We start from the raw sequence: 12667 nt of genomic DNA, 5'->3' as shown, positions 1-12667 counted from the left end.
CTCAAGCACTGGGGCACAAGAGGACAGCATCACCTGTATACAAGAGAATATTGAATACATTTCTTCCACTCTGTTCAATTGTTGAAAATTTGGTCTCATAGCCATACCAACTGCAAGGGAGAGTGGGGAATGCATTCTATGAATAAAAGGTCAAGTGTCCAGAAGAAAATAGAACTAATGCTCTGCCATAGTTTGCCATAGTACCTAGGGAAAAAGTGTTTCACAAAGAAATATGAACATGTAAATTTAATAAACTAAATGATATAAAAACAGTAGTACAATGTATTAAAGCAGAAGTACATGCTCTTCTTTTGATCTCACAAGAATTTTCACAAATGTTAATAATGGCTGATGAAAATATAACAAAATGAGCATTTTCAAATATTGTTGGTAAAAAAAAGTATATATAGGTATTACTTTAATGAAAAGCAACTTGGCCATAAATAGTGAAACACCTGACAGGTCCAAATTGAGAACCATTCTGTGCAAATTACTGGCCAACACTCTTCAAAATCGCACTATCATAAAGACCAAGAAAAATTAGATGTTTGTTCCAGGTTAAAGAAGATATGACACTTCTTTCATATATATATACATAGTGCTAGTATATGATTCCTGACCTAGGGAAAAAAATTGCTTTACAAAGCATGAATATGGTCTATAGACTAGTAGACTAGATAGAAATTTTATTATTTTTTTAATTTTGATCATTATACTATGGTTATACAAGGTGTTAAAAATATGAAATCAGATAATGGGCATTTGAGAACTCTAGTATTATTTTGAACATTTTTGTAATTTTGAAATGACTTCAATATAAAGTTTCATCATACTGAAAATTAGACCCTACTTCTGAGCCCTTCTCCTTGTTTATCCTGTGCATTAAATGATCAGAAAGGTAGTTAAACTTTAACCCTTCCAAAGCTACAAGCTGCAAATGCCTCCTTGGGGAATAGTCTATGCATATGATGCACCAGAATGCTTGCAACAAACTACATACTAACTAAATGTCAAATTTCATGCATGTTCAGCCTCAAAGAAACACTAGTGTTCATATTACATGCAATTGGAAAGATTTCCTGAAAAATAATGTACATTGAAGCTTTTTTTCCATTTTTTCTGTTTGTCTTCTCATTTTTCTCTAATTCCTTGCTACTATTGCATTTTCAATCGTTTCTGTTCCACTTATTTTATTTGTGAGGATGTGTTTTTCAAGATATTTTTTAGAATTCTTAACTAAATAAATTAAATACACAAATCACCTATAATTCCATCTCATTTTTATGTTATAATTTTATTTAAACATATAAAAGTAAACCATATGTATTCTTAACTTTGTCAATGTTACAAAGTTAAAAAATGATTATATTTGTCATTATTTTACATTGGTCATGCCTATGCTTGTATCTACCAAAGCCACAGAAAAATGTAATCAGCCAGATGTTTGAGTCTAAAAACAAAGGCAAATATACAGCTATTAGAAACATCTGGAGTTTGCAAAGATTATTCCGATTTACTCAATGTTTATCTTTATCCAAATACATCCAGTGTGTTTCATCTCCCAAAGCTGGTGAACACAGACACACTGAACTATCTCCAAGGTCCATATGTAATGCTGTAGGTAGTTGACACCTCAAGATGAAGGCATAGCTCACATTAGTGTTGATTAACATCAGTATATTTTGAAATATTCTTGATTGTCCTGACAAATTCTAGGAATACTAGTCAAAAACAGTCTAACAGAGATTCTGTGTTCATGATAAAAAGTAACCCTGATAGACTGAAATGACAGTGTGTTGATAGAAAGAATACCTTCTCTGCCACATGGGAAGCAGAGATCACAGTTATACCAAATACCTGTCCCCAAGACTTCAGTGACAATAATGGGTCTTTATTTAGTAGGCATTGGCACTATGTTTTCTCCCTGGGAAGTTTCCCTTATCAGAACATGCCCCAACCTGATATGTGAAGTCCTAAGTTATGTTCTGAATGACCTTGACTAGAACAGGGAAATTATCATAAGTCTTCATTGTAAAAATTGCAACATTGAATAGCAGTGCAGGACTTCTGTAATTGTCATTATAATTAGCTCTTGGTTGGATCTAAGTTCCTCCAGAACCCTCTGTCTTAGCACCACAACCCCACTGTATAAGCAGCTACTGCCAGGCACCACTTAGTGAATCTGTTCTTAGAAATTATGAAGGAATGAGGATGAGGGAGTGAAGATTGTAACATTGTGTGTGTTTGTGTGTGTATTTTAGTATGTGCGGATATGTGTGTGTTAACATGCTATCAGATCTCATATAACTGAGCCCATTCACTTTATTCTGAATTTTTTAGAAAGTATACTTTTGCTAAAACTGCAAGAATTTGTAGAATTTAGTAGGCACATTATAGATATATTCAGTTCCATGTTAGAAATACTAACAACCTGAAACGCTAAGAATGACCAAGAACGTAAATCAAGTAGTTCTACGGGAAATAGCAGATCAAATCTGAACAAAAATGAGGGTATACTGTTTATTTTTATTTTGTTACTGTTTATTTTCAAATACTTTTATGGAGATACAGTTAAATATAAATAAATGCACATATTTAAAAAACATAAGATTTGGTATATGATGACATCTATGAAAAAAATTATGCAGATGACCTGAAAGTTTCCTCATGTCCCTTTTTTTCTATTGTGGTAAAAGACATGATATAAAATTTACCGAATTAATGATTTAAACGTATAATGCAGAAGTAGCTACATGCACCTTGTGTAATAGATCTCTAGAACTTTCTCATCTTGCAAAATTGTAATTCTATATCTGTTTGACAACAGTTCTGCTGTCTAATTGAAGCTTTGTAACCCCTGACCATCATCCTCCTATTCCCCTAATCCCCACGCAGAATCTCATAATTCTCTACTATTCTGCTCTTTGCTTGTTTGAGTTCGATTTTTTAGATTCTGCATGTTACTAAGACATGCAGTATTTGTCTCCCTGTGCCTGGCATACTTCACTTAATATTATAATCTCCAGTTTCAGTCATTTTCTGCAAATGATGGCATTTTGTCATGGGTTGTGTGTGTGTGTGTGTGTGTGTGTATGATTGGATAGTATTCTGTTTAGAAGCCACATTTTCGCCGGCACCGCAGCTCAATAGGCTAATCCTCCACCTGCAGCGCTGGCACACAGGGTTCTAGTCCCGGTCAGGGCGCCGGATTCTGTCCTGGCCGCTCCTCTTCCTGTCCAACTTTCTGCTGTGTGGCCCAGGAGTGCAGTGGAGGATGGCCCAAGTGCTTGGGCCCTGCACTCACATGGGAGACCAGGAGAAGCACCTGGCTCCTGGCTTAGGATCAGCGCGGTGCACTGGCCGCAGCACGCTGGCTGCGGCGGCCATTGGAGGGTGAACAAACGGAAAAAAAAGACCTTTCTCTCTGTCTCTCTCTCTCACTGTCCACTCTGCCTGTCAAAAAAAAAAAAAAAAAAAAAAAAAAAGAAGAAGAAGCCACATTTTCTTTAGCCACTCATATGTTACAACCACTTAGGTTGATTCCATAACTTGGCTGCAGTAAATAATAGTGTGATGAACATGGGAACACAGATACTCTTTGACATAATGGTTTCATATCTTTTGGGTTAATATCTGGCAGTTAGAGTGCTGGATCACAGTGTAAATCTAATTTTAGTATTTTGAGAAAGCTTCATCCAGTTTTCCATAATAGCTGTGCTAATTCACATTTTGACCAACAGTGTATAAGGGCTTTTGTCTCAATCTTCATCAATACTTGATATCTTTCATCCTATTTTTTATTGACCTTCTCTCCGGTTGATCTATTCATTTTTGAAAATAAAGGACTAAAATATACCTTCAGTTCTGCAAATGTTTGCCTTTTATTTGTGTCCTTTGCTCTTATCCCTGAATATGTATTTATAATCCCTAATGAAGTTGCCCTTTTCTGCTTACATTGTTTATTTCTTTGTCTCTTGTGACCATTTTTAAATTAAATTGCATTTTTTTCAAATATAAATAAATATGGTCACCTCTGTTCCCTTTTGGTTCCCATTTGCATGAGATATCTTTTTTTCTAATCCTGTCACTTTCAGCCTATGTATGTCCTTATATAAATCAAATCTCATATTCATTTTTAATCCTTACTTCCCAATGCCTCCTGCTTCTCCAGAAAATGATCTGTGTTCTTTTACTTTGGATGCATTTGAACTTTCTAGAATTTTATAAAAAACTGTCTACAGTATATGGCTATTTTTGTCTAGTGTAATTAGCATAATTACTTTTAATATCAGGCAGAAAAAAAAAGTAATAAAACCATCCAGATTACAAGTGCAGAATTAAAACTCTCCTTACTTTCAGGCTCCATAATTGTCTGAGAAAATCAGATGCAGTTTATAAAAAGCTACCAGAACTACTAAGCAAACTTAGCCAGGTCTCAGAACAATATATTCAATGCCACTTAATTTCCAAGTAGTATCCACTGCACGAATATAAGACTGACCTACAAGGCACCTTCACTGCACGAATATGATAATTTGTTTCTCCATTCTTATTTTGATGGATATTTTGGGTTTTGTTTCTAGTTTTATACATGATATAATCCTTATGGAAATGCATGTAAAATTTTTGTATGGACATCTTTTCATTTCTCGAGTTCTAAGAGATCACAGCTGGATCATATAATAGGTAAATATTTAACTTTTATGAAGCTGCCAAGCAGGTTTCTGTAGTAGTTTTACCATTTTACTTTCCCACTAACTATGTATGAGAATGTTAGTTGCGTTGCTGTACATACTCAACTGTTACTGGAGTGATCAGGCTTTTAATTTTGGATGAATAGTAGTATCTTACAGTGTTTTAATTTCCATTTACCTAATGACAAATTATATTGAGAATCTTCACAGGCTTATTTGTCATCTGCATGTTTTCTGGTGAATTGTTTGTTCAAATAATTTGCTCATTTTTCTAACTGACTTGTTTTCCTGTGTAGTCAGTTCTTTTTATATTCTGACTATAAGGACTTCATCAGTTACATTTTTTCAAATATTTTTCCCAGTCTATGGCTTGTTTTTTGTTTACTTATTTCTAATTTTCTTGACAGTACCTTTTAAATAATAATTATTTTAGTAAAACATAATTTATAAATTTTAAATAATAACCAATTTTAATAAAATCCAGTTTGTTATTTTAATTTTAATAAAATTCAGTTTATCAAATTTTTAATTTATGTATCATGCTTTTGGTTGTGTCTAAGAAATCTTTACCTAACTCCAAGTCACTAGCTGACTTTTATAGATGTGGGATATTGATTTTAAAAATCTTGTTATTATTGATCATGAATGTTAAATTGTTCAAGCATTTTCCATTGAGTTACTTTTACATCTTTGTTGAAAATCATCTGTCTGTGTGTATGAGGTCTATTTCTAGATTCCCTATTTGTTTCATAAATCTAGTTGTCTGTCATTTTGCTGTGGTTTTGTAAAACTTTTGAATTCAGATACTGTTAGTCTTTTAACTTTGTTCTTTCAAAGTTGTTTTATCTGTTTCAGGTCCTCTGCATTTACATATAAATTTTAGAATCCATCCCATTAACTTTCATTTTTATAAAGCTCTCTGGAATTTTATTAGGAATGCTTTGAATCTATAGATCAATGTAGGGGGAATTGACATTTCAATAATATTGAAAATTCCCACCCATGAATTTAGTATATCTCTCCACTGATTTAAGTTTTTATTATTTTTTCTCAGAAATATTTTATAGTTATCAGAGTACAGTTTTGGTACTTCTTTAATAAGATTTATACCTAAATGCTTTTTCTAATGTTACTGCAAATGGTTGTGCTTATTTTTAGTTCAATTTCTGATTTTTTAAATTGTTTTTGTATAGTGATCTGGTGTCCTGAAAACTTTTTAAATTTGCTTATTTGTTCCAGTTACTTTTGTAAAGACTACATCCTATTTTCAAGATAATTATAGGGTCTGATAATAAAGACTTTTATTTCTCCATTTCAAATATAGATAAGCTCTCATTTATTTTCCCTAATTACAAAGGACAGAACCTCTTGAACAAAGTTTAAAAAAAAAATAAGTGCTATGGGTAGACATTTTTGCCTTATTTTTTTATCTTAGGGGGAAAGCCTTGAATCTTTTTAAAAAAATTTTTTTAAGTTTTTTAAGGTGAACAAATTTCATGTATTTCACATATACAGATTTAGGAGCATAGTGATACTATCCACCTTACATTCCCTACCACTCATGCTCCCACCCTCTCTCCTCCTTCCTTTCTTATTCTTGCTTTTAATTTTTACAATGACATACTTTCCATTTATTTTATAATCATAAAATAAAAAAGTATAGCCCTTGTTTCTACTGTTGAGTCACAGTGATTTTTATTTCCCTCACACCATTTGCCTAATTTTTACTTACTGTAGGGTTACTCTTATGAGTATAAAGTAAGCTGAAAATAGATCTTTGTAAAAATTGTGAGTGGGAATAGGAGAGGGAGGAGGAAGAAGGGTTGGAGTGTGGGCAGGAGGGAGGGTAAGGGGGAAGAATCACTATGTTTCTAAATTTGTGTATATGAAATGCATAAAGGCTGTTTACCATATAAAATATATAAAAATAAAAAACAAGAAAAAAGTCATAAGAAAAAAAAAACCGTGATTCTTGGATCTGTCTGTTTGTAGTTTTAATCAAATTTGGAAAAATTTAAGTAGCGTTTTTCAATCTGTTCCCAACCCTTCATCAGAAACTCCAATTAGATACATTAGGATGCACGAGATCACCTTGAAAGTCACTGATATTGTGTTTATTGCCATTTTATGTTTCATTTAGGACTCTTTCTGCTGCTAATCTTCAAGTTTTTAATCTTGCCTTCTGTGATATCTATTCTGTTTTTATTCTTTTAATTCAACCCAGTATATTTTTCATTACAGGCAGTGCAGTTTTACCTCTAAGAGTTCAATGTGGGAGACAGACGAATGCTCTCTCTGATACCTTCCACATCTCTACTTAACATATTCAGTGTTTCTTCCAAGTAGAGAACATATGGAGTAGAGTTATAATAACTGCTTTAATATCCTCTCCGCTAGTTATAACATCTGTGGCAGTGTTGATTGATTTTCTCCTCATTAAATCTCATAGTTTTCTTCTTTGCATGCTTGGAAATTTTTTTTTTTTATTGAATTCCATATGTGGTGAATTTTACCTTGTTGGATGCTGATTTTTTTTGTTCCTATAAAACCTAAAACAGGAACTTTGTTCCGGGGTATAGTTAAGTTATGTAAGAAAAGTTTAACACTTTTAGAGCTCGTATGTAGAGCCTTTCAGACGGGAAGACGATGTGATTTTTGTCTGGGTAAAACTACACAATATCACTGAGTCAAGACCTTTCTGGAACTGGCCCTGTGATCTGTGGACTTAAAGCTCTTTCCTTCTTGCTAGTGCAAGCTTACACTAGTGGTGGCCCATTGTAAGTGAGGTACTATTCAGTCTAATTCTATATTCAAAGATTTTTAATGGTCATGGGTACTGATTGGTATAGTACCCAAATGCTTCTGCCAATCTCTGAAGTTTTTTCTCTGGGCAATGCTTTGCCCTGCAGACATGAGTTACTGTCTTACAGAAAAGCCTCCCTCCTGTCACCTCAGTTTAGCTCTGTCGTCTGGAAGCCCGAGAAATGTCACAAAGTCACAATTGTGGGTGTGTTCTTAAGCTACTTTATTTACTGTCTCTCGGGGACCATTTTCCTTTGCTGCTTGATGTCCAATGTCTTGAAAACATTCTTTCACATTTATTCAATTTTTAAAATTGTTTTAGGTAGAAATTTATATGTAGTCTCTATTGCTCCATCTTTTTCAGAAGTAAAATTGATCCTACAATGTTTGTAACAGAGAAGATATTAATAATAACATATCAAGTCTCCCAAAATAAATTTATGTCAATGAGATTCCAATAAAGAACACAATTCAATGGCAAAAACATCCAATTTTAAAATAAGCAGTAGATCTAAATAGCCATTTTCAAGCAAAACATACTAACAGCCAATGTACATAAGAAAATTCTTAGCATCACTAATCTTTAGAGAAATGCTAATAAAGACCACACTGAGGTATCACTTCACTCCAGTTCTAATGGATGTCACCAAAATACAAAAGATAACAAATGCTGGGGAGGATGTAGAGAAAGAAGAACACTTATAAGGATATAAATTAGTGTGGTCTCTGTGAAAAATAGTATGGAGGTGACATAACAAATTAAAAATATAACTGCCATCTGATCTAGCAATCACAGTACTTGGTATATATCTGAAAGAAATGAATATTAATGTGGTGAAGAGACATCTGCATGCCCATGTTTATTGCAGCTTTCTTCATAATTGCTAAGGAATGAAAACAACCTAAGTATTTACCAGCACATTATTGGATAAAGAAATGTGATACATTCATACAATAAAATATGACTCAGCCATAAAATTGATGAAATTTAGTCATTTGTGCTGATATGAATGTAACTGAAGATCACCATGTTAAGTGAAATAAGTCAAACAGAACAAGATAAGTATCACAAATGTTAAACTCATGAGTGCTGGGGCTGGTGCTGTGGTATAGTGGGCTAAGCCTCCGCCTGTCATGCAGGCATCCTATATGGGTGCTGACTGCTCCTTTTCCAATCCAACTCCCTGCTGTAGCCTGAGAAAGCAGTGGAGGACGGCCCAAGTGCTTGGGCTCTTGTGTCACTGTGGGAAACCCAGAAGAAGCTCCTGGATCCTGGCTTTGGATTGGCCCACCTCTGGCTGTTGTGGCCATTTGGGGAGTGAACCAGCAGATGGAAGACCTCTCTCTCTGTCTCTCCCTCTCCCTGTCTGTAACTTTGTCTCTAATACAAATTTTTAAAAAGTTGAGAATAGAATGGTAGTCACCATAGGCTGAAGATAATGGGTGATAAGAAGGGATAAGAAGAGGTTAATAACAGATACTAAGTTATGATTAGGTAGGAGTAAGAATTTCTGGCGTTTTATTGCACAACAAAGTGACTATAAATAATAATAATGTACTGTATATCTTTTGAAAAACAAGAAACAAATTCTAGTGAATTCAGCCTAAAGAAATGATAAATGCTTTTGTTTTGGGTTTAGGATATTTAGGTTTTTAAAAGATTGATTCCTGTATTTGAAAGTCAGAGTTATAGAGAGAGAAGGAGAGACTGAGAGATGGAGACCTTCAATCCACTGGTTCACTTTCCAGTTGGCTGCAACAGCCAGGGCTGTGCCAGGTTGACCCCAGGAGCCAGGAACTCCATCCAGGACTCCATGTGGGTGACATAGGTGACCCAAACACCAGGGCTATTTTCTGCTGCTTTTTCCAGGCCATCAACAAAGAGCTGGATTAGAAGCAAAGCAGCTGAACATGAACTGGCATACAAATGGGGTGTAGGCCTTGCAGGTGGCAGATTTACCCACTATGCCACAATTCCAGTCCCAACAAGTGGCAAATGTTTGAAGAGATATGTTTGTCCTAATTTTAACATTATACATTGAATACATGCAGCAAAGCATCATATGGAACTCCATAAATATGTATAATCTTTATGTATCCTTTTTTTAAATTATAACAGAATTTTTTGTGTGACTAGAAACGTTAAAAGGCTATATGGAGGATTGAATGTCTATTAATGAAAGCTTCTTAATTTTTCATGTTATATCTCTTTACACTACATATTTGCCTTCATGGTTCTTATAATCTCTTGCCAAATTGTCCTTCTTGAATTTTGTTTTTGGTCTTTAATCTCAACTAGAGTGTAAAACACACAGAAGTAGGAATTTTATTTTGTCCGTTTCTGTATCACCTGTGTCTCACACATGCATGCTAAATAATTATTTACTGAACAAAAAATATATAATCAAGACAAAAATCTTCTTCTGAAAAAGAAGATTGGAAAATTTGATTAGCAAATTTCAATATACCAGAAACCAGTTAACAGGACAATATCAGTATTATTGCACAAAGAGATCAATGGAACAAAATAGGAAACCAAGACATACCCCTTATCATTAATATGAAACTTGGTAAACATACATTAGAAATATTATTGCAAATAGGTAATAAAAGGATGGAATCTAGTTAACAAATATTCAGATAATTACCTCTTTTTAAAATTTTTTATTTACATAAGGTGAATAAATTTCATGTATTTCATATATACAAATTTAGGAGCATAGTGGCACTTCCCACCATACCCTCCCTCCCATCCATACTCCCACTTTCCCTCCTTCTTCCTTTCTTATTCTTTAAATTTTTACAATTACATACTTTCAGTTTATTTTATGATCATAAAATTAACCCTCCACTAAGTAAAGAATTCAACAAATAGTAAGAAGAAAAAAACAAAAAACAAAAATCACTGTCCTTCAATAGTACATATAAGGGTGACAGACAATAATAAAATATCAAAATATCAATTTTGCTCATATACAGTATTTTTTTACTTTATTAGTAAACTTATGGGGAAAACATGATATTTGTCTTTAGGGAACTGGCTTATTTCACTAAGTAAAATGGTTTCCAGTTGCATCCATTTAATTAAACCAGGATTTTATTAATTTTTATGGCTTAGTAGTCAAGTAATCACTTGATGGACATCTGGGTTCATTAGCTTAGCTACTGCAACTTGAGCTGCAATAAACATGAGGATACAGGTAATTTTTTCATATGCTGATTTCATTTCATTTGGGTAAATTCCCAGGAGTGGGAAGGCTTGGTCATATTTTCAGATCTATTTTCAGCTTTCTGAGGACTCTCTATATTGTCATCCACAATGGGTGTACTAGCTTTCAATCCCACCAACAATAGATTAGAGTACCTTTTCCCCGACATCCTCACCAGCCCTTACTGTTTCTTGATTTCTGTATGAAAGCCATTCTAACTGCAGCAAGGTGAAATCTCATTGTGGTTTTCGTTTGCATTTCCCAGATGGCTAGTTATCCTGAGCCCTTTTTCATGTGCCTATAATCCATCTGAATTTCATTCTTAGAAAAATGCCTGTTCAAGTCATTTTCCCATTTCTTACCTGGGTTGTTTGTGATGGTGTTCTTGAGCTCTTTATAATTCTGGATATTAATTCCAAACCCATATAGTACTTTGCAAATATTTTCATCTATTCTGCTGGTTGTCTGTTCACCTTGTTGAGTGTTTCCTTTGCAGTGCAAAAGATTCTTAGGTTTATGTAATCTCATTTGTCTATTTTTGAATTGATTGCCTGTGCTTCCAGGTTTTTTTTCAAGAAGTATTTGCTTATGACAATGTCTTGAAGAATGTCCTCAATGTTTTCCTCTAGTAACTCGATCTATTTTGAGTTGATTTTTGTTTAAGGTGTAGGGTAGGTGTGTTTTTTCATATTTCTGCATGCAGAAATCCAATTTTCTCTTGTTGAAGAGACTGTCCTTTCTTTGGGATTGTTTTTTAGCTTTTTTTTTTAATCAAAGATTAGTTTGTTATAGATATGTGGATTGATTGGGGATTCTATGATATTTCATTCATCTACATGACTTTGCTTTGTTGGGAGGGTCTTTATTACTGATTTAATTTCCATCTTGGTTATTGGTTTATTTAGGTTTCCTATGTCTTCATGCCTCAATTTTGATAGATTGTATCTGTCCAGAAATCTATCCATTTCTTCCAGATTTTACAATTTGTTGGCATATTTTTGTGCCCAGTACCAGGCTGTTTTGATAGCAACTGCCCTGTAGTATATCCTAAAGTGTGGTAGTATGATGCCTCCAGCTTTATTTTTGTTAATATTGCTTTAGATATCCTGGGCTTTTTATGATTTTATATGAATTTTTACTTTTATTTAATGAATATAAATTTCCAAAGTACAGCTTATGGATTACAATGGCTTCCCCCCCATAACGTCCCTCCCACCCGCAACCCTCCCCTTTCACACTCCCTCTCCCCTTCCATTCACATCAAGATTCATTTTCGATTCTCTTTATATACAGAAGATCAGTTTAGCATACATTAAGTATGGATTTCAACAGTTTGCTCCCACACAGAAACATAAAGTGAAAAATACTGTTTGAGTACTAGTGATAGCATTAAATCTCAATGTACAGCACACTAAGGACAAAGATCCTACATTAGGAGTAAGTGCACAGTGACTCCTGTTGTTGACTTAACAATTTGACACTCTTGTTTATGGCATCAGTAATCACCCTAGGCTCTTGTCATGAGCTGCCAAGGCTATGGAAGCCCCCTGAGTTCACCGACTCTGATCATATTTAGACAAGGCCATGGTCAAAGTGGAAGTTCTCTCCTCCCTTCAGAGAAAGGTACCTCCTTCTTTGATGACCTGTTCTTTCCACTGGATTTAGTGTGTTTGTTGTTTTTTTTTGTTTGTTTTTTTGTTTTTTTGTTTTTTGCCAGAGTGTCTTGGCTTTCCATGCCTGAAATACTCTCATGGGCTCTTCAGCCAGATATGAATGCCTTAAGGGCTGATTCTGAGGCCAGAATGCTGTTTAGCACATCTGCCATTCTATGGGTCTGCTGTGTATCTCACTTCCCAGGTTGGATCGTTCTCTCCCTTTTTTATTCTATCAGCTAGTATTTGCAGACACTATTCTTGTTTACGTGATCCCTTTGGTTCTTAGTCCTGTCATTATGATCAATTG

The 12667-nt window shown here is 34.3% G+C and overlaps 1 long non-coding RNA gene across 1 annotated transcript in view; it reads left to right on the top strand.

Moving 5' to 3' along the window:
- LOC149125562 (uncharacterized) overlaps nt 1–12667 on the top strand; it is a 122707-nt gene that overhangs the window by 17260 nt on the left and 92780 nt on the right. The gene's annotated exons all lie outside the window — the stretch shown is intronic.

This window comes from Oryctolagus cuniculus, chromosome 7 (genome assembly GCF_051225735.1).
Source record: "Oryctolagus cuniculus isolate XC-2025 breed Fujian yellow rabbit chromosome 7, ASM5122573v1, whole genome shotgun sequence".
Lineage (NCBI taxonomy): Eukaryota > Metazoa > Chordata > Mammalia > Lagomorpha > Leporidae > Oryctolagus > Oryctolagus cuniculus.
This window is presented reverse-complemented; position numbering and strand designations above follow the sequence as displayed.